This window comes from Coregonus lavaretus (assembly GCF_964263955.1).
Source record: "Coregonus lavaretus genome assembly, contig: HAP1_SCAFFOLD_3268, whole genome shotgun sequence".
Classification (NCBI taxonomy): Eukaryota; Metazoa; Chordata; class Actinopteri; order Salmoniformes; family Salmonidae; genus Coregonus; species Coregonus lavaretus.
In genome coordinates this window covers 1-22438 of record NW_028165869.1, presented here as the reverse complement: position 1 = coordinate 22438, position 22438 = coordinate 1, and the positions used below count along the sequence as shown (strand labels likewise).

Genomic DNA, 22438 nt, shown 5'->3' with positions numbered 1-22438 from the left:
GCTTGCACCCGCCCACCCGACTAGAATCACTACACTCGACGGGTCTGACCTAGAGTATGTGGACAACTACAAATATCTAGGTGTCTGGTTAGACTGTAAACTCTCCTTCCAGACTCACATTAAGAATATCCAATCCAAAGTTAAATCTAGAATCGGTTTCCTATTTCGCAACAAAGCCTCCTTCACTCATGCTGCCAAACATGCCCTCGTAAAACTGACTATCCTACCGATCCTTGACTTCGGCGATGTCATTTACAAAATAGCCTCCAACACTCTACTCAGCAAATTGGATGTAGTCTATCGCAGTGCCATCCGTTTTGTCTCCAAAGCCCCATATAATACCCACCACTGTGACCTGTACGCTCTTGTTGGCTGGTCCTCACTACATATTCGTCGCCAAACCCACTGGCTCCAGGCCATCTATAAATCACTGCTAGGCAAATCCCCGCCTTATCTTAGCTCATTGGTCACCATAGCAACACCCACCCGTAGTCTGCGCTCCAGCGGGTATATCTCACTGGTCATCCCCAAAGCCAACACCTCCTTTGGCCGCAATTCCTTCCAGTTCTCTGCTGCCAATGACTGGAACAAATTGCAAAAATCTCTGAAGCTGGAGACACTTATCTCCCTTACTAACTTTAAGCATCAGTTGTCAGAGCACCTTACCGATCACTGCACCTGTACACAGCCCATCTGAAATTAGCCCGCCCAACTACCTCATCCCTATATTGTTATTTATTTTGCTCATTTGTACCCCAGTATCTCTATTTGCACATCATCTCTTGCACATCTATCATTCCAGTGTTAATACTAATTGTAATTATTTTGCACTATAGCCTATTTTATTGCCTTACCTCCATAACTTGCTAAATTTGCACACACTGTATATATATGTATTTCTGTTGTATTTTTTGACTTTGTTTTGTTTTACCCCATATGTAACTCTGTGTTGTTGTTTTTATCGCACTGCTTTGCTTTATCTTGGCCAGGTCGCAGTTGTAAATGAGAACTTGTTCTCAACTGGTTTACCTGGTTAAATAAAGGTGAAATAAAATAAATAAATAAAAATAACTGTGTTCAAAAAAAAAAAAGTAGAAAAAAAAAATCATAACCTGTTTTTGCCTTGTCATGGGGTAGTGTGTAGATTGATTAAGATTATTTATTTTTTTAATCCATTTTAGAATAAGCCTGTAACGTAACAAAATGTGGAAAAAGTCAAGGGGTCTGAATACTTTCTGAATGCACTGTATGTACATATAGTCAGGGGTAAATTGACGAGGCAGCATGATACATAATAAACAGCAGCAGCAGTGTATGTGATGAGTAAAAATAGTTTGATGCAGATAGTCCGGGTAGCTATTTGGTTAACTATTTAGCAGTCTTATGGCTTGAGGGTAGATATGGGCTACCCACTGGGCAAAAACGAGTTGAATAAACGTTGTTTCCATGTCATTTCAACAAATAAATGCAATGTGATGACGTTGAATCAACGTGGAAAACTGATTGGATATGAAAAAAGTCATCAACGTATGGGAATTTCGTATTTTTTTCACCTAACTTTTAACCTAGATCCAATGACATGGTGTCATTTTTTGTTGATTTCACATTAAATTCACATTAGTTGACAACTCAACCAAATTAAATCAAAACTTGACATTGAACTGACGTCTGTGCCCAGTGGATAGTTGATCTGGACATTTATAAATAATCTCTAAGGTCTGCCATGACAAGATGAAAATTGCTCATGCACTTCCCAATTTCTAAAATGTACCTTGAGTAAGTTGAAAGCCTGACAGTTGTTTTGGGGGGTGGGGGGAGGGGGGACGTAGCGCCTTCAAAGGCGGATGGCAGATGGTAGATGTGTATTCTTATGGTTAATGGTCTGGAACTGTTTGGAAAACTCTGATTTAGCAGTGGAGTTTACTTGACCAGATGTCGAGAGATGGAGAGAACTTGAAGGACCCTTGAAGGGACCCACAGGAACCCTAATTTGAGGGGCCGAATGTCACTGTCACTCTGTAGTCGTGGTGTGGTCCTTTTGTGGAGGTCGGCGCTCTGTGACCGCATTCGGTCATGTGGTCGAACCTCCAGTCCGGCCCTAGGGTCAAAAGAAAACCGAGCCAGCTGGGGTTGTGGGGGTTGTTTCAAGTGGGGTTCTATTTGTGTTTCTGTGTTCCTCTCAGCTGGGTACGTAGGTGTGAGAGCAAAAGAGAATGAGACCGAGAAAGGGTTCGGTTATTTTGGTTGTAATTTTATGTGTGTGTATGTCTGTGCGTGTGTGTGTGTGTGCGCCACAGCAGTAAACAATCATGTTTTCCCATATCCTCCAGATGCTGATAAAGTGATCGGAGGAAACTATTTCTCCAACACACTCCACCTATGGTCATACCCTTGTATTTATCAAAGGACAACACATTTTGAACACACTATCTAAAAGAAGACTCAAGGCCCCCTTTCTTTTCTTTTCTTATCCATCCTTTCTTTCCTGTTGCTCATTCAAACAAATATGCCCATAAACAAGGCCTGTGAGACTGGAACAGAACAGTAGCTCAGTGGGGGTACGGAACACTTTGTACTTGATATGATGACAGGTGTTGTTGCATAAGACTGCTTTTCTGCCTGGCTGCTGAGCCCCAGTCATCTAGTACTGCACGTGTGTGTGTGTGAGAGAGAGAGACCCTCTCTGGCTGCCCTATTAAGCCCTGTGTCCGATGTCCAACAATATAACTAGGAAGGAAGTCATTTGCTGAACATGAGCTTCCTATGGTCTTCTTCTAAAAGGGGAAATGTTTGCAGGCAGCAGGAAAAGGCAACGATACTCGGAAGCCCGGGAATATCCTAATGGGAGGTATGGGGATGCAAATGTGTTGGTATCTTCTGAATGGAGAGAGGATATTGTCTCTGTGATGCGTTTTTTCATAGTGGTGTGTTGTTTGTCCCATCAAGCGTACCTAAGAGGGATAGAGCCTTCTCAGGGACAATACAGCGGTGTACTCTGTGCACTATGGTTGAGAACAGGAGAAGTTGGCCTATTGATGTGAGAGTGGTGTGTTGTTTTGTGTGTGTGTGAGAGAGAGAGAGTGAGAGAGAGAACCCTCTTGACCCTCTCTGGCTGTCCTATTAAGCCCTGTGTCGACACTAATCAGGAAGGAAGTTATTTGCTGAATATAAGCTTCCTATGGTCTTCCTCTAAAAGGAGAAATGTTTGCAAGCAGCAGGAAAAGGCAGCAATTCGCAGAAGCCTGGAATATCCTGATGGGAGCGTTGGTTCTCTCTTTTCCTTTCTCTTTCAACCCATGTCATGAGTTTGTCCACAGCTTTGTCCACTTCTGAGTCCCAAATGCCACCCTATTTCCTACATAGTGCACTACTTTTGACCAGAGCCCTATGGGCCTTGGTCAAAAGTAGTACACTACATAGGAAATAGGGTGCCGTTTGAGACAAAAAAAAAAACTTGTTAGTTGGTGATACTGACTGTATTCATTTTCCTCCTAGTATGATCAGAGAAGAATGCCAGCAATGCAGAATGTACAGCACAGGTTGTCGGTGGCACCTTAATTGGGGAGGATGGGCTCGTGGTAATGGCTGGTGCGGAATCAGTGGAATGGTATCCATGTTTGATGCCATTCCATTAGCTCCGTTCCAGCCATTATTATGAGCCGTCCTCCTCAGCAGCCTCCACTGATGTACAGTATAAATTCTTTGACTATGTATATTTTATAATCTATTACATTTATTAACTCAACAATATGGCTGATAAAGCCTTTTTATGTTAGCTCTGGCATGCATTAATCTGAAAGCAACACTTTGGAGAGCACTACTTTTGACCTGAGCCCTATGGTAGAAGTAGTGCACTATAAAAAGGGCATAAGGTGCCATTTGGGATGTAGCCCTTTTCTCTATCTCCTTTTATTCATGCTTTGTTTTCATTATGTATATTTTGCCATGTCACCCTTTGAGACAGGGTTGTTTTCTCTTTCGTTCTGTAACCTCTCCCTTCCCTGAAAAACAAAGCAGAGGTAATTGGGATAGGTACTGTAGTCGCGCGGCGTGCTCACAATAGCGATTGTCCTCAAAGCCAAAGAGGGTTCGCTCTATATATAGACTGGCACAAACATGTGAACTGAATTACCCACGTGGAAGAAAAATTTGTAAATGAGAGTGTGTGTGTGTGGGGGGGGGGGGGGGGGGGGGGGGGGGGGGGGGGGTTTACAATCCTGTGTGTTGTATGAGAGAGAGATGTATATCTTTTTAAATAGTTATTTATTATTGCCTGTTGTTATCCATAATCAATACAAACGATAGCAATACTTAACTACTTATAATAAAATTATCATCTCTTTAGAGCATCACAATAAACAGTTTTTATGAAGTATGTACAATGGAAGACAACATGTTCAATCTGTGCCCTCTCAGTATAGTTCTCATTTCAATGATCTCGAGTAAGAAACCGTAGATATACACTAAAAGTGAGAGCACTGTTGAATATATATACTATAAGTTTCCAGTGACAAAAAAAGCATCAAAAGTTGGCAGAAAGAAATATACAAAGAGCAAAATAGTTTCCTTTCTTCAAAAATATATCAACACAATGTGTACATTTGGTTCCACTTTGTAAACTAAGTTAATGTATTTCACTATTGCATATGCCATATGGGTAAAGTGTTATCGACAAGGCAAAGATAACAAAATATACTGAAGGTATTTCTCTTTTTAAAAATTATAGACGTATTCACAATTAACTGTGAGGGGGTAAAAGCATACATTACAATCCAAAAACATATCTTGTTTTCAAAAATATTTTCTTTACATTGTTTAGTAATTTCATTGCAACATGACTAAGTTTCTCTTCAAAATAGACAGCCTATTTCAGTTAAAATCTTATGTACATAATCTACACAAAAAGGCCTTTGCAGAGAAAATATTTCATAAGTGTAGTACATATTAAATAATACCGTTTGATAATGTCTCCCCCTCCCCTCCCACTTAATTTTCAATGGTCAATTTCTACTACACTGAGTGCTCTACTACATTCAGATGTGTCTCTAGTGTGTTACAATCTAACGAGTTGTGAGAAATAGGTGTGAAAACTGGGTAGTGTTCATTAGGGCACCAAAGGTTAAATTCATATTATTATATTATTATATTATTATCCTCACAATATCATATAGCATGATAAAGTTAGCATACTAAAATGAAATAAATTAGAATTAAGAAAATACTTTAATATCAGTAGAATAAATCAGATTTTCTTTGTTGTGCCGTACAAATACAACCACAGTAGAGAGAGTAAGGCTTTGGGTTGGTATTTATGAAACATTCCAAAATAAATACAATCTAAATATATCTATATATTACTCAGTATGCGGCCTTGCTCTTTCTGAGGTAGGGATTGGATTATTTTAAATGGTTTGTTAGTGAATGTGTTACTGAAACGATCATGGTGTCTCTGTTTTTACACACACAGACACAAACTTCGACCCATCCATACTCATGTAAGCAAATAAATAATATCTGCGTACTGTGTGTGTGGGGATGTGGGGATGTGGGGGGGGTTGTTGACTCATCTTTTGAGGAGGGTGTAAGTACACGTACTGTGCCTTACCAGGGTTTGCTTTACATGTCCTGTCTTGTGGGTCAACAGACAGGCTACTCACAGTCCACGAGCCAAAACCTAAAACCAGAGGGAAAATTCAAAACAAATAAACCGAGCCAGAAATATAGCCTCTAGACACATACAGAGGCCCCCCACATACAGGAGCCTCTGGCCCAGTCTCCTTTTTAGTACAGTCTCTAGGACAGTGTTAGGATTCCCGTCCATGGGTGAGGGAGAGTCATGGTGAGGGTGTTGGGAGGTGTTGGTGGGGTCACATGAGGCACAGCCTGACTTCTCAAGTTCATTTACAGCAGCAGGTTGTCAGAGTTCATTTACAGCAGCAGGTTGTCACGGCAACCCCAATGTATGACTGTCCGTCTCAGAGCAAGGATGAGGAGGGCTTGGATCGTCCACTGTCCTGTTCAGTCTGGGGGGAGGGGGGAGAAAGAGAAAGAAAGAGAGAGAGAAAGAGAGCAGAGCATGTTAAGTATCATTGCATTACATATAGCTTTGAGTCAGTACCAAGTGCAATTAGCTTAGAAATCTACTCACAGTAGGGAGGCTATATATACAGGGGGGTACCGTCGCACATTGACTCTGCAACGGTACCCCCCTGTATACAGTGGGGGAAAAAAGTATTTAGTCAGCCACCAATTGTGCAAGTTCTCCCACTTAAAAAGATGAGAGAGGCCTGTAATTTTCATCATAGGTACACGTCAACTATGACAGACAAAATGAGAATGTTTTTTCCAGAAAATCACATTGTAGGATTTTTAATGAATTTATTTGCAAATTATGGTGGAAAATAAGTATTTGGTCAATAACAAAAGTTTCTCAATACTTTGTTATATACCCTTTGTTGGCAATGACACAGGTCAAACGTTTTCTGTAAGTCTTCACAAGGTTTTCACACACTGTTGCTGGTATTTTGGCCCATTCCTCCATGCAGATCTTCTCTAGAGCAGTGATGTTTTGGGGCTGTCGCTGGGCAACACGGACTTTCAACTCCCTTCAAAGATTTTCTATGGGGTTGAGCTCTGGAGACTGGCTAGGCCACTCCAGGACCTTGAAATGCTTCTTACGAAGCCACTCCTTCGTTGCCCGGGCGGTGTGTTTGGGATCATTGTCATGCTGAAAGACCCAGCCACGTTTCATCTTCAATGCCCTTGCTGATGGAAGGAGGTTTTCACTCAAAATCTCACGATACATGGCCCCATTCATTCTTTCCTTTACACGGATCAGTCGTCCTGGTCCCTTTGCAGAAAAACAGCCCCAAAGCATGATGTTTCCACCCCCATGCTTCACAGTAGGTATGGTGATCTTTGGATGCAACTCAGCATTCTTTGTCCTCCAAACACGACGAGTTGAGTTTTTACCAAAAAGTTATATTTTGGTTTCATCTGACCATATGACATTCTCCCAATCCTCTTCTGGATCATCCAAATGTACTCTAGCAAACTTCAGACGGGCCTGGACATGTACTGGCTTAAGCAGGGGGACAAGTCCTGCACTGCAGGATTTGAGTCCCTGGCGGCGTAGTGTGTTACTGATGGTAGGCTTTATTACTTTGGTCCCAGCTCTCTGCAGGTCATTCACTAGGTCCCCCCTGTGTGGTTCTGGGATTTTTGCTCACCGTTCTTGTGATCATTTTGACCCCACGGGGTGAGATCTTGCGTGGAGCCCCAGATCGAGGGAGATTATCAGTGGTCTTGTATGTCTTCCATTTCCTAATAATTGCTCCCACAGTTGATTTCTTCAAACCAAGCTGCTTACCTATTGCAGATTCAGTCTTCCCAGCCTGGTGCAGGTCTACAATTTTGTTTCTGGTGTCCTTTGACAGCTCTTTGGTCTTGGCCATAGTGGAGTTTGGAGTGTGACTGTTTGAGGTTGTGGACAGGTGTCTTTTATACTGATAACAAGTTCAAACAGGTGCCATTAATACAGTTAACGAGTGGAGGACAGAGGAGCCTCTTAAAGAAGAAGTTACAGGTCTGTGAGAGCCAGAAATCTTGCTTGTTTGTAGGTGACCAAATACTTATTTTCCACCATAATTTGCAAATAAATTCATAAAAAATCCTGCAATGTGATTTTCTGGAATGTCTTTTCTCAATTTGTCTGTCATAGTTGACGTGTACCTATGATGAAAATTACAAGCCTCTCTCATATTTTTAAGTGGGAGAACTTGCACAATTGGTGGCTGACTAAATACTTTTTTTCCCCACTGTATATAGCCTCCCTACTGTCACTTTATTTTACTGTATATATAGCCTCCCTACTGTCACTTTATTTTACTTCTGCTCTTTTTTTCTCAACACTTTTTTTGTTGTTGTTTTATTCTTACTTTTTTTGTTTAAAATAAATGCACTGTTGGTTAAGGGCTGTAAGTAAGCATTTCACTGCAATGTCTGCACCTGTTGTATTCGGCGCATGTGACCAATAAAATTTGATTTGATTTGATTTGAAATCTCGTAGATTTCCTATGATTAGTTAGTCAAGCTACCTCAAGTTAGGGTTCTTAGTTTCCACTGCTACCACAAACAACTCTTATAGACCAAAAAACCCACGCTGTATCTAACATTGGGAGAGAGATATATGTAAAACAGCCTCCTGTTACCATTCATTCCATCCTTGGAGAGAATAAAGTTTTGAGCCTGTTTGTGTGTCACAACAACACACTCCGAATTATATATGTAGGATCATAATTTGATCAGTCTTTTGTTGCTGAGAATTTTCCTGCATGGAAGGAAATACAAACTTCTACTGTATTCAAGGTTTAAGAAGGCTTCTAAAGTTTGTAATTTCCACTTTAAAATGTCAGACTCTGGGTCAGGGCACTAACAAAGAAATGTATCAAGCCCTACAAAACATTTCCATTAATTACAATCCACATTTCCTGTTGCTGCAGGATAATTGTCCTGCTGTAGCAAACTGGCTCAAATGAAGATTCTCTCTCTCTCTCTCTCTCTCACACACAAACACACACACACCAATAGGCCAACTGCTCCAGTTCTCAACCGTAGTACACAGAGTACTCAGACGTATTGTCCCTGTGGAGGCTCTATCCCTCCTAGGTACGCTTGATGGGAAAAACAACAACACGCCACAATGAAAACACACGTCACTGTCAGACACAGAGCCAATGTCCTCTCTCCACTCAGAAGATTAACACATTTGCATTCCCATACTGACCAACAACTATAGAATTTAGCTACCTTTCAATTCAAATAGGTCTCAGACATAGAAGACAGGGTGTTCTAAGGCTAGCTAAACCATAAGGGCCTTGGCCACCAGACCACACGCCTTCTAGTGGCTCCATGACCACAGTCCTGACTGTTAGCCAGATGGCCTAATCCCTCTGCCATAATCCTATTGCAATTACATGCAGAGGGGAGATATGTTAGCCTCGCTAGCCTCTGTGAGCGTTGGCTTTTGCCTAGCCACCCTGGGGGTTGTCTTTAGCGGCAATAATTACATAATCACGAGAGGGGGATCGAGTCGCATCACGGAGAGTGGAGAATTGAGAGACTATAACGACCGAAGCGCAGTGCAGATCAGTGCCCTCTGAGGCAGGGAGGTGAGGTTCTGGGCTGGTCTCACTAAGGGGGTATAGTGTAGGTACTAAGGGGACTGACGTTTAGCAAGGCAACATGTCTAGTTAACATCCTCATTACTTATTTATCTCCTATTTACTATATTTAGCCAGGGTAGAGAGGGGGGAGGGGGGAGAGAGAGAGAGAGAGAGAGGGAAAACGCCATGTCACTTCGGGTCACTGCTTCCACTATCAGGGGGAAGAGAGAGAGGAGAGGAAAATATGAAATGAGGAAAACAGTGCACACATGACCCACCCATACCTGATCGCATGTGAGATGAGCTGAAGTGAATTGCTCTCTCATTCCATCTCCCCCTTCCCTGAAAAATAATGGACACACACGTCGTTGTCGCTAGCTCAGCGGGGCGATGCGTTTGGGACGGTATCACGCCAAGCAAGCAGCAGCAGCTTTGTAGGGGCTGAGGAGGGAGGATGGGGGTTAGGAATACTGCAGTAGGGGGATAAAGCACCTCCAGCTGTGGAGCTCCTCTATGCCATCTGGGTCTTCCAGTAATGGGCCCAGCCAGCGGTGATGGTGGTGGGGGCTTAGAGAGCAGAGCAGGAGAGCAGAGTGGCCCTGCAAACCTGATTACAGAGGGCACGGTTGGGGTTGTGGCAGAGGCAGATGTCCTTGTACCTCACTGCAAAGGCTCTGATATGTTGCTGTTCAGTGATTGTACACCCTATAGACTGCTTATTCACATATAATACACGTGCCACTATGGTGGACTTCGGCAGTTTACAATGCCGAAACTGAACTGCAGAGCAGCTAACAACTGAAGCAAATTTGTGAATGGTTTAGGAAGATGGTGTGTGTTTACGTGAGTCTAAGGCAGAGAGAGAGAGACAGACAGAGATTGAGAGTGTGTATGCACACACCCTTTCATCCCACCTCCATAACGAGCAACCTGGACACGGCGGCAGTGTCTAATCCCCAGCCACACACAGTGTGTAATCTCATCTCTAACTCTAACCCTGGCTGCTGCTGCGGAGGCTAAATATAGGGGAGCGCTGCCTGGCGACGCCTGCCGCGTGGGTTATCTGGAACCGGGAACATCCCGGCCTAGTTTAGTCACCGTGTCACAGCGTCTGCACTGCAACGCCACCCCACTGGAAACTCTGACACAGCAGTGCGTGTGTTGGGAGGGGGGAGGGATGTTTGTGTGTGTGCTACTAAACAGAGTGAGTGAGAGACAAGCATGAAAAGAGCGGCAGCAGGGAGTAAGCAAAAAATAAAAAGAACTACAAGAAAATGAGAAAAAATAACATCAAAAGAGGAAAGGTAGAACAGGAAAAGAACGGGAAAGTAAGAGAGAAAATAGGCCAGCGGAAAAGAGCGGGAGCAGAGAGAGAAAGAGAAAACAAGCGAAGAGAGGGAGGGTCGAACTGCCTCTAATATTCTCTTCTCTATAATCTCATCTTCTTGAGCATGCTCCCTGACTTCTGATCTCGGAGCGAGAGAAAAATTAAAAGTGGTGGGGAGGGGAAGAGTGTGTGTTATGCATGTGAAACCAGATCAGCTCTTCTAAGAACAAACAAAACACGTCACACACACACTGGACCTGGCCCAGAGCGAAAATAATCTGCATCTGGCGTGCCTGCTACGTGCGTGATGTTCCACTATTCTACTGCATTTGCGTGTTCTAAACCGAAAGCAGCACTGACAAATGCTGACGATGATGATCTTTGATCACATCCGATTCAACACGCACTCTGGAGATAAAGAACAATTGCGGCTCGGATTCACAGTCACGGACAGGATGGATATATGAGAGAGCTGTGCTAGAGTGTGAGCTACTGGCTATTGCTTCACCCCCCACCTCTCTCCCCCCATCCCTGTCCCCCTCCCCTCTCCCTGGGTTGATGATGGACATTAGACTGGCCCCTGGGCTGCTCCTGCAGCAGCAGCAGAGGCAGCAGATGGTGTGCAGTCATTAGTGTATAGTTGTGGGTGGTGCTAGCCTGCCTTGACTGGCGTGCAAGACACTGTTCAGTGCTCACCAGTGACTGCTGCTCGTGACTACGTCCCAAATGGCACCCTATTCTCTATGTAGTGCACTTCTTTTGACCAGGGCCCATTGCACTCTGGTAAAAAGTAGTGTATCATATAGGGTGCAATTTGGGACACAGACACGTCTGTGCTACATGCTAATGGTCCATCGGTAATGAGGTGTAGGTAGTGGGGGTGGAGGAGGGGGCAAAGGTGGGGGTTGAGGGGAAGATAGTGGTGCACGGCAGGTGCATTACCCCCCCTTCTCCCGGATGCAGAGCCATCTGCCACCACTCAAGGAGAGTTTGCCGTTTTCACCGGGCGCCGCTCATAGGAGCTCTCAATCCCCTCTCAAGGAGGGCCGAGTGTGTGTGTGGCCGCACAAAAAAACACTCTGGGTGTTTACCCTCGCTGCTGCCGGCCATTAGGGCAAAACACCTGACGTCAAATCACTGAGAGTGATGTCAAATGAGAGAGAGGATGAAAAACAAGAAGACAGACCTGATCAGATAAAAGGCTATTAGCCCCCAGAGAGGAAGAGACAGAGACGTCCCTAAACCTAGCCTCTGCCTGCCTCAGGTCATGGGGATGGTTGGGGTTTTTATTTTTATTTATTTCACCTTTATTTAACCAGGTAAGCCAGTTGAGAACAAGTTCTCATTTACAACTGCGACCTGGCCAAGATAAAGCAAAGCAGTGCGATAAAAACAACAACACAGAGTTACATATGGGGTAAAACAAAACATAAAGTCAAAAATACAACAGAAAATATATATATACAGTGTGTTCAAATGTAGCAAGTTATGGAGGTAAAGTGGGTTAGCTCACGTTAGCACACTCTCAGGTAATTGTGATAGGGTTAGCATTAGCACACTCTGAGATGTAAACAGAGTTGGTGCCCAAGTGCCCTGGCCTGCTGATGAGGCAGAAAGTAAACAAACACAGTGACCATCCCTGTGACCTCTATTTATGCAACCAACTTTCAAATCAAATTAAATCAAATTTTATTTGCCACATGCACTGAATACAACAGCTGTAGAGCTTGCAGTGAAATGCTTACTTACAAGCCCTTAACCAACAATGAAGTTATGAGAAAAATAAGTGAAGTAAAAATAAGTAAAGTAAAACAATTTTTTAAGAGCAGTAGTAAAAATTTAAAAAAAGGTAGGGAGTCTATATACAGTGGGTACCGGTACAGAGTCAATGTGCGGGGGCACAGCTTAGTCGAGGAAATTGAGTTAATATGTACACGTGGGTAGAGTTAAAGTCACTATGCATAGATAATAAACAGAGAGTAGCAGCAGCGTAAAAGAGGGGGTAGGGTGGGGTGGGGGGACAATGCAAATAGTCTGGGTAGCCATGACTAGCTGTTCAGGAGTCTTATGGCTTGGGGGTAGAAGCTGTTAAGAAGCCTTTTGGACCTAGACTTGGCGCTACGGTACCGCTTGCACTTGCGGTAGCAGAGAGAAAAGTCTATGACTAGGGTGGCTGGAGTCTTTGACAATTTTTAGGGCCTTCATCTGACACCGCCTGGTATAGAGGTCCTGGATGGCAGGAAGCTTGGCCCCAGTGATGTACTGGGACGTACGCACTACCCTCTGTAGTGCCTTGTGGTCAGAGGCCGAGCAGTTGCCATACTAGGCAGTGCTGCAACCAGTCTGGATGCTCTCGATGGTGCAGCTGTAGAACTTTTTGAGGATCTGAGGACCCATGCCAAATCTTTTCAGTCTCCTGAGGGGGAATAGGCTTTGTCGTGCACTCTTCACGACTGTCTTGGTGTGTTTGAACCATGATAGTTTGTTGGTGATGTGGACACCAAGGAACCTGAAGCTCTAAACCTGTTCCACTACAGCACGTCGATGAGATTGGGGGCGTGCTCAGTCCTCTTTTTTCACCTGTCGTCCACAATCATCTCCTTTGTCTTGATCACATTGAGGGAGAGGTTGTTATCCTGGCACCACAAGGCCAGGTCTCTGACCTCCTCCCTATAGGCTGTCTCATCATTGTCGGTGATCAGGCCTTCCACTGTTGTGTCGTCTGCAAACTTAATGATGGTGTTGGAGTCGTGCCTGGCCATGCAGTCATGGGTGAACAGGGAGTGCAGGAGGGGACTGAGGATCAGCGTGGCAGATGTGCTGTTACCTACCCTTACCACCTGGGGACGGCCCGTCAGGAAGTCCAAGATCCAGTTGCAGAGGGAGGTGTTTAGTCCCAGGGTCCTTAGCTTAGTAATGAGCTTTGAGGGCACTATGGTGTTGAACGCTGAGCTGTAGTCAATGAATAGCATTCTCACGTAGGTGTTCCTCTCTTCCAGGTGGGAAAGGGCAGCGTGGAGTGCAATAGAGATTGCATCATCTGTGGGTCTGTATGCAAATTGGAGTGGGTCTAGGGTTTCTGGGATAATGGTGTTGATGTGAGCCATGACCAGCCTTTCAAAGCACTTCATGGCTACAGACATGAGTGCTACGGGTCGGTAGTCATTTAGGCAGGTGATCTTAGTGTTCTTGGGCACAGGGACTATGGTGGTCCGCTTGAAACATGTTGGTATTACAGACTCAGTCAGGGACATGTTGAAAATGTCAGTGAAGACACTTGCCAGTTGGTCAGCGCATGCTCGGAGTACGTGTCCTGGTAATCCGTCTGGCCTGCTTAAAAGTCTTACTCATATCGGCTACGGAGAGCGTGATCACATAGTCATCCGGAACAGCTGATGCTCTCATGCATGATTCAGTGTTGCTTGCCTCGAAGTGAGCATAGAAGTGATTTAGCTCATTTGGTAGGCTCGTGTCACTGGGCAGCTCGCGGCTGTGCTTCCCTTTGTAGTCTGTAATAGTTTTGTCTAGATAATCACGCAAAACATCTGTCTGTCAACAATGTCACCGCCAAGTCCCAAATCCTTTGACTGATTGACAGTGACGGAGAGAGAAGACTGAGTTTGGGAGTTTGTCTGAAAACAACTCCGTGGTGGCATTCCAGGCGGACGCACATGGTGCCGGGGAGGCACTAAATACCTGGGATGGCTGGGGCTGGAGCTGGGTTGGTACTTTGTACCTAGCAAAACCGCCATGTCTCTTTCCCTCTCCTCCCACTCATTCATTGTGTGGCTTTGAAGTTGAATGATAAACACTGTATTAGGCCTCTGACTAGCGAGAAGTCACCGAAAATGTGGACACCTTCTCGTCGAAAATCTCATTCCAAAATCATGGCCATTAATATGGAGTTGGTCCCCCCTTTGCTGCTAGAACAGCCTCCACTCTTCTGAGAAGGCTTTCCACTAGATGTTGGAACATTTTTGCGGGGACTTCCATTCAGCCACAAGAGAATTAGTGAGGTCGGGCAATTAGGCCTGGCTCGCAGTCGGCGTTCCAATTCATCCCAAAGGTGTTCGATGTGGTTGAGGTCAGGGCTCTGTGCAGGCAAGTTCTTCCACAACGATCTCGACAAACCATTTCTGTATGGACCTCGCTTTGTGCACGGGGGCATTGTCATGCTGAAACAGGAAAGGGCCTTCCCCAAACTGTTGCAACAAAGTAGGAAGCACAGAATTGTCTAGAATGTCATTGTATGGTGTAGCGTTAAGGTTTCCCTTCACTGGAACAAAGGGGGCCTAGCTCAAACCATGAAAAACAGCCCCAGACCATTATTCCTCCTCCACCAAACTTTACAGTTGGCACTACGCTTTCGGGCAGGTAGCGTTCTCCTGGCATCCGCCAAACCCAGATTTGTCCGTCGGACTGCCAGATTGTGAAGTGTGATTCATCACTCCAGAAAACGCAATTCCACTGCTCCAGAGTCCAATGGCGGCGAGCTTTACACTACTCCAGCCAACGCTTGGCATTGCGCATGGTGATCTTAGGCTTATGTGCGGCCGCTTGGCCATGGAAACCCATTTAATAAAGTTCCCAACGAACAGTTCTCTTGCTGACGTTGCTTCCAGAGGCAGTTTGGAACTCGGTAGTGAGTGTTGCAATCGAGGACAGACGATTTTTATGCTCTACGTGCTTCAGCACTCGATGGTCCTGTTCTGTGAGCTTGTGTGTCCTACCATTTCACGGCTGAGACGTTGTTGTTCCTAGACATTTCCACTTCACAATAACAGCACTTACAGTTGACCGGGGCAGCTCTAGCAGGGCATATATTTTACGAACTGACTTGTTGGAAAGGTGGCATCCTATGACAGTGCCACGTTGAAAGTCACTGAGCTCTTCAGTAAGGCCATTCTAATGCCACTGTTTGTCTATGGAGACTGCATGGCTGTGTGGCCGATTTTATACTCCGGTCAGCAACAATAGCAATAGCCGAATCCACTAATTTGAAGGGGTCTCCACATACTTTTGTATATACTGTATAGTGTACCTTGGAGCATTTTGACCCCTCCAGTTCGTTATCGGTGATGGTTGTTTTGGTCGGACAAACTGTTCTGTAAACAACCGATCAGCTCAATTTGCCTCCGAGGCTGTACACCTTGTTTGGGGGCCTCACGATCGGGTTTGCTTGTTGCTTTTAAAAGCATCCGGCTCTGCCCCCTCCACCACCACTCCTTCTCCCCTCTCTCTTGTTCTCTCTATCTCTCTGCCTGTCTTACTTCTGCTAAGTGAAGCGTGCAGTAGTCACACATACAGTGCCTTCAGTAAGTATCCACACCCCTTAACTTTTTCCACATTTTGTTGTGTTACAGCCTGAATTTAAAATTGATTAAATTGAGATTTTGGGTCACTGGCCTACACCCAATACCCCATAATGTCTAAATGGAATTATGTTTTTAGACATTTTTACAAATTAATAAAAAATGAAAAGCTGAAATGTCTTGAGACAATAAGTATTCAACCTCTTTGTTACGGCAGAATGTGCATAACAAGTCAAATAATAAGTTGCATGGACTCTGTGTAAAACAGTGTTTAACATTATTTTTGAATGACTACCTCATCTCTGTACCCCACACATACATATAATTGTAAGGTCCCTCAGTCGAGCAGTGAATTTCAAACATAGATTGAACCACAAAGACCAGGGAGGTTTTCCAATGCTTCCAACACCCAGTCACTACAAAGATACAAGCGCCCCTCCAAACCTGCCGGAGAGGAAGGAAACCGCTCAGGGATTTTACCATGAGGCCAATGGTGACTTAAAACAGTTACAGAGTTTAATGGCTGTGATAGGAGAAAACCGAGGATGGATCAACAACATTGTAGTTACTCCACAATACTAACCTAAATGACAGAGTGAAAAGAAGGATGCCTGGACAGAATACAAAATATTTCAAAATATGCATCTTAAAGTAAAACTGCAAAAACATCTGGCAAAGAAATTAACTTTATGTCCTGAATACAAAGCGTTATGTTTGGGGCAAACACAACACAACATATCCCAGAGTACCACGCTTCATATTTTCAAGAATGGTGGTGGCTCCATAACGTTATGGGTATTCTTCTCATCGACAAGGACTAGGGAGTTTGTTAGGGTAAAAATAAACGGAATAGAGCTAAGCACAGGCAACATCTTAAAGGAAAACCTGGTTCAGTCTGTTTTCCAACAGACACTGGGAGACAAATTCACCTTTCAGCAGGACAATAACATAAAACACAAGGCCAAATATACACTGGAGTTACTTACCAAGATGACATTGAATGTTCCTGAGTGGCCTAGTTACAGTTTTGACTTAAATCGTCTTGAGAATCTATGGTAAGAATTGAAAATGGCTGTCTAGTTATGATCAACAACCAACTTGACAGAGTTTGAAGAAATTTAAAAATAATAATGGGGGGCATCCCGAGGGGCGCAGCGGTCTAAGGCACTGCATCGCAGTGCTTGAGGCATCATTACAGATTCGGGTTCGATCCCGGGCTGTGTCGCAGCCGGCCGTGAACCAGGAGACCCATGAGGCGGCGCACAATTGTCCGAGCATCGTCCGGGTTAGGGGAGGGTTTGGCCAGCTGGGATGTCTTTGTCCCATCGCGCTCGAACGACTCCTTGTGGCGGCCAGGCGCATGCACGCTGACTTCAGTCGCCAGCTGTACGGTGTTTCCTCCGACACATTGGTGCGGCTGGCTTCCGGGTTAAGCGAGCAGTGTGTCAAGAAGCAGTGCGGCTCGGCGGGGTTGTGTTTCGGAGGACGCAAGGCTCTCGACCTTCGCCTCTCGAGTCTATACGGGAGTTGCAGCGATGGGACAAGACTTTAACTGCCAATTGGATATCACGAAATTGGGGAGAAAAAGGGGTAAAAAGCACACACATTTAAATTTAAAATGTAATGAAATAAATATTGCTAATATTGTACAATACAGGTGTGCAAAGCTCTACCCAGAAAGACTCACAGCTGTAATTCCTGCCAAAGGTGATTCTAACAAGTATTGACTCAGGGGTGTAAATACCTACGTAAATGAGATATTTCTGTATTATCTAAAAACATGTTTTCACTTTGTTATTATGGAGTATTGTGTGAGAGAAAAAAATCAGGCTGTAACAACATTTTTTATACTTCCAGGGGTATTAATAATTTCTGAAGGCACTGTATGCACACCCTCGCCCTTACTCACACAAACAAGAAAAAGAATCAACCACAGATAGACCAACAATAAACAGATACCTTATTTTGTTATTTATACAATGGGTGGATCTAATCCTGAATGATGATTGGTTAAAACCGCATTCCAGCCGGTGTCTATACCACAAGTTACCACCGGCTAAATCTATGACCTTAACATGCCTATTTACTCTGTTCCATCTGACTGCGCAATCCACTGTCTCATCAGCCCAGCCAGGCACTTTATAAACTTGATCTCCACTATAAAAAGCATCTAGACATTATCTCACATTTCTTTTAGAATATCATTTAGTTTTCAACAGAAGAGATTTTTATAAACCTTGCTGTCTGTCTCTCCGACATTTGCAACTTTGTTTCAATATTCAAATTCGATCTCCAGCTGTCCCATAGTAATGAACGTGTCAGGATGAGACAGACAGGCAGGCAGCAAACCTCAGTCAGTCGAAATCATGAATTAGCTTGCATAATTTTTTGGGATATATACAAAGACATGTCAATTGAAAAAAGGTAAAACGAAACGAAGTGCAGCTAGTTTGCTGTCTTTCCAGTTTCAGTTTGAAGTGATTGTGCTAGCTGTGTTGTTGGTTAGCTCTGAACAACAGTGTCCTGATGAGTGAGCACATTTTCTATGCCAGGCGAAATCTCGCCTCATTAGCTCATTGATATGGATGTATCCAAATAAATGTCACTAGAAAACAGCTTAAACAAATGCAAATGCAGCTATTTTCCTGTTATTCTGGCTGCACTTTTTGACGTGACTAAGTTAGCCGTAGTTGGCTAGCTAGCAAGCAAGGGATAAGAATGTTGCCAGCCAGTACAGCAATGGATACATTTAGAACGAACGACTGGGTCCACAGATACAGAACAAAAAGACTGAACGAATGGGTCACGTCTCTGGAAACCGAACCAATAGAACAAACGACACCTCCCTCTGCAACTGGATGCTGGACTTCCTGACGGGCCACCCCCAGGTGGTAAGGGTAGGTAACAACACATCTGCCACGCTGATCCTGAACACGGGGCACCTCAGGGGTGCGTGCTCAGTCCCCTCCTGTATTCCCTGTTCACTCATGACTGCATGGCCAGGCACGACTCCAACACCATCATTAAGTTTGCCGATGACACAACAGTGGTAGGCCTGATCACCGACAACGACGAGACAGCCTATAGGGAGGAGGTCAGAGACCTGGCCGTGTGGTGCCAGGACAAAAACCTCTCCCTCAATGTGATCAAGACAAAGGAGATGATTGTGGACTACAAGAAAAAGAAGAGGACCGAGCATGCCCCCATTCTCATCGACGAGGCTGTAGTGGAGCAGGTTGAGAGCGTCAAGTTCCTTGGTGTCCACATCACCAACAAACTAACATGGTCCAAGCACAACAAGACAGTCGTGAAGAGGTCACGACAAAACCTATTCCCCCCTAAGAAGACTGAAAAGATTTGGCATGGGTCCTCAGATCCTCAAAAGGTTCTACAGCTGCACCATCGAGAGCATCCAGACTGGTTGCAGCACTGCCTAGTGTGGCAACTGCTCGGCCTCTGACCGCAAGGCACTACAGAGGGTAGTGCGTACGTACCAGTACATCACTGGGGCCAAGCTTCCTGCCATCCAGGACCTCTATACCAGGCGGTGTCAGAGGAAGGCCCTAAAAATGGTCAAAGAGTCCAGCCACCCTGGTCATAGACTTTTCTCTCTGCTACCGCATGGCAAGCGTTACAGGAGTGCCAAGTCTAGGTCCAGGAGGCTTCTAAACAGCTTCTACCCCCAAGCCATAAGACCCCTGAACATCTAATCAAATTGCTACCCAGACTATTTGCATTGCCCCCCACCCCTCTTTTACACTGCTGCTACTCTCTGTTTATTATCTATGCATAGTCACTTTAATAAATCTACCTACATGCACATATTACCCCAATTACCTCGACTAACCGGTGCCCCTGCACATTGACTCGGTACCGGTACCACCTGTATATTGCCTCGCTATTGTTCTTTTTACTGCTGCTCTTTAATTATTTGTTACTATTAATTCGTATTATTTTATTTTGTATTTTTTTGTGATTTTTTGAGGTATTCTTTCTTAAAAATGCATTGTTGGTTAAGGGCTTGTAAGTAAGCATTTCACTGTAAGGTCTACACCTTTTGTATTCGGCGCATGTGACAAATAACATTTTATTTTATTTGATATTGGCACGGTAACAACACCCGTGCCAATATATCCTCCAAACACTGGCTTCTCTGGCATTATCACTTAAATAAAATCAGAGCTAATAGGTTTGACACAGGTAACCATTGACAACAATTACGTCACCTGCCAACAACAACAGCAACCACCTCTGTCATATGTACTGTGTACATGCGAATCCACATGTACGTGTTTTGATTTTTTTGGGCCCCATCCCAGGGCCTCAGAGGGAAATAAAAGGGCCACAAAACCACCCCATTCAGGCCCCTCACTGGGTCAATAGGGAACAAAAACACAATAGTGTTCAGTTGATCCGTCCCTCCCGACTCCCCCAGCAGCCTTTGCAACACAGACAGGAATTCCGAGCGTGACACCTCGCCATTACCTGACGTCTAGTAAACAACGAACTCACTTGTTTTTCTGACCTGTGGAGTGACTAAGGACTAGCCAAATTCATGAAAGACATTGGCGCGGATGCCGCCTCCAAGGGACACGCACATGGATGAGGCCTCACACACACACACACAGAGAGAGAAACAGTCACACACACTTTCTCGCTCTCTCACACACACACACACACACACACACACACACACACACACACACACAGGGTCATTGTGTTTGATAACAGTGCAAGGAGAGGGCAACTAAAAAACCTCACCTGTCAACAAGTCTCCTGCACCTCAATGTTTACAAGGAACAATGAGTGAATGACTGCTAAAACACTGTGACTGTGTGCCTTGCCCATGAGACTGGAACATTGCTTTGTTTATAGCCACCACAGGGACCATTCTGGGCCAGAATACTGACACCAGGACAGTGAGATGGACCTGTGATTTTTTTTGTCATTTAGCAGACGCTCTTATCCATAGCGACTTACATGTTTGGGGGGTTTTCATACTGGTCCCCCGTGGGAAACGAACCCACAACCCTGGCGTTGCAAACGCCATGCTCTACCAACTGAGCTACACGGGACTACATGCCTTGGATGATTTAGTGATGCTGCTTGGGGCTGCATCACATTTTATTGCCTGCCTTTCTGACTGAGGCATGGAAGGAACAGACAGTGCATAAGGAACTGCCTAGGGTTGACGTGTCATAAAAACGTCAACCCTAGGCAGTTCCTTATGCACTGCCTGTTCCTTCCATGCCTCAGTTAGAAAGGCAGGCAATAAAATGCTAAGATGTTAGACAGTTAACTTAATAGTTATAAGATATCTAGCTAGCAAACATTTAGTTGTGAATTCCATACTGTTATTAGATCACCTGGCGCGTGCTGCACAACAGTGATTGACTCACAAGGCTCCAGTCTCTCGTTGTTGTGTGCTTGTAAACAAACACCACGTGACACGTGACTGCCATAAGCTTTAAAGAATGCAATGTTCTTTATCTTCTAACATATTGCAGAAGTTGACTGCAGGTATTTACTTTAAAAAAGTAACTACAAATATTCACATTTATTACAAAATTTCAAATAATCGTTTAAACAGTATTGAAAATCCATCCTGTGGCTATTTGCAAATACCCCGGTATACGTTATACCGCCCAAGCCTAAAGGTGATGCCATTGCGCAATGTATTAAACATGTAGTGCAATGATAATTGCTATAAACATGCTTGTCAATAGAATATCAATGTAAGTTTAATGTAAACAAACCAAGATTCAGCCATTATATCGATATTAATCTATATTGACATTATTTCGACCCTTCGTTCTTCACTGTCCATGTTCATGCATACAGTCCGCCTGCGCACTGTGAGTAATTTCAGTGTGTAATTCGATCAACCATATTCGCTCGTGTGCCTTTTCTAATATAATTACTATGCCACAGAGAATAAACACTTCTCACTTGTTTTATAAAACGGCTGGTGGCCAAAATCTATTTTGCTGTAATTTATATTTGGAAAAGGACGCGCATAACGCCAACGATGCAACATTATGTCCTGCAGTGTCATGGTGCCTACGCACCCACCACTTGTTTACTTCAGTGGTTTCAAAAGTCCAACATTCGTCACGCTGCAGGCCCGTTCTGAATTCATGTACAACCTACGCATCTTCGGTGGTAAACAGAACAATCTAATTTTGTGCAGTCGAAATCCAAGGGCGCCACAGCAAATAATCTCAACGTGTCCATTTCGAAAGATGTTTTTCCCCTCACGTGTTTTTCATTATCTCGTCTATCGCAATACACATGGCAGAATAACAAGCTGAACAGTACTAGGAGGGGGCCTATACTATACTAACTGAAATAACATTCATTTTTAACTCATTGCCAGTCCTTCATTCAGATGTTCCTCTCATGCAATATAAATGCCAGTTCTCCCCTTATCGTTCTGGACAGTGACAGCACCCTCCAGTATAAATGAGTGAAGACATAAACTAAATGTCCATGTTCACCATAGAGCTGGACACGTTTTTCACCCCAAACATAGAATCAAAGTATAGTCTCTAAGGCAGCCAGTCAACAAACATTTAAATGATTTACTCCTATGTCAAAAAATGTGTTGATTTAATTATCATCATGTTTTCTTCCCA

The 22438-nt window shown here is 44.2% G+C and overlaps 1 long non-coding RNA gene across 1 annotated transcript; it reads right to left on the bottom strand.

Moving 5' to 3' along the window:
- Positions 1–4246: 4246 nt before the first annotated feature.
- LOC311115350 lies at positions 4247–11869 on the bottom strand. The gene is made up of 2 exons (XR_014611249.1): positions 9449–11869; positions 4247–6023 (listed from the first exon to the last, which is right to left on the bottom strand). It is a non-coding gene; the product is annotated as an uncharacterized lncRNA (long non-coding RNA).
- Between the last annotated feature and the right edge of the window lie 10569 nt (positions 11870–22438).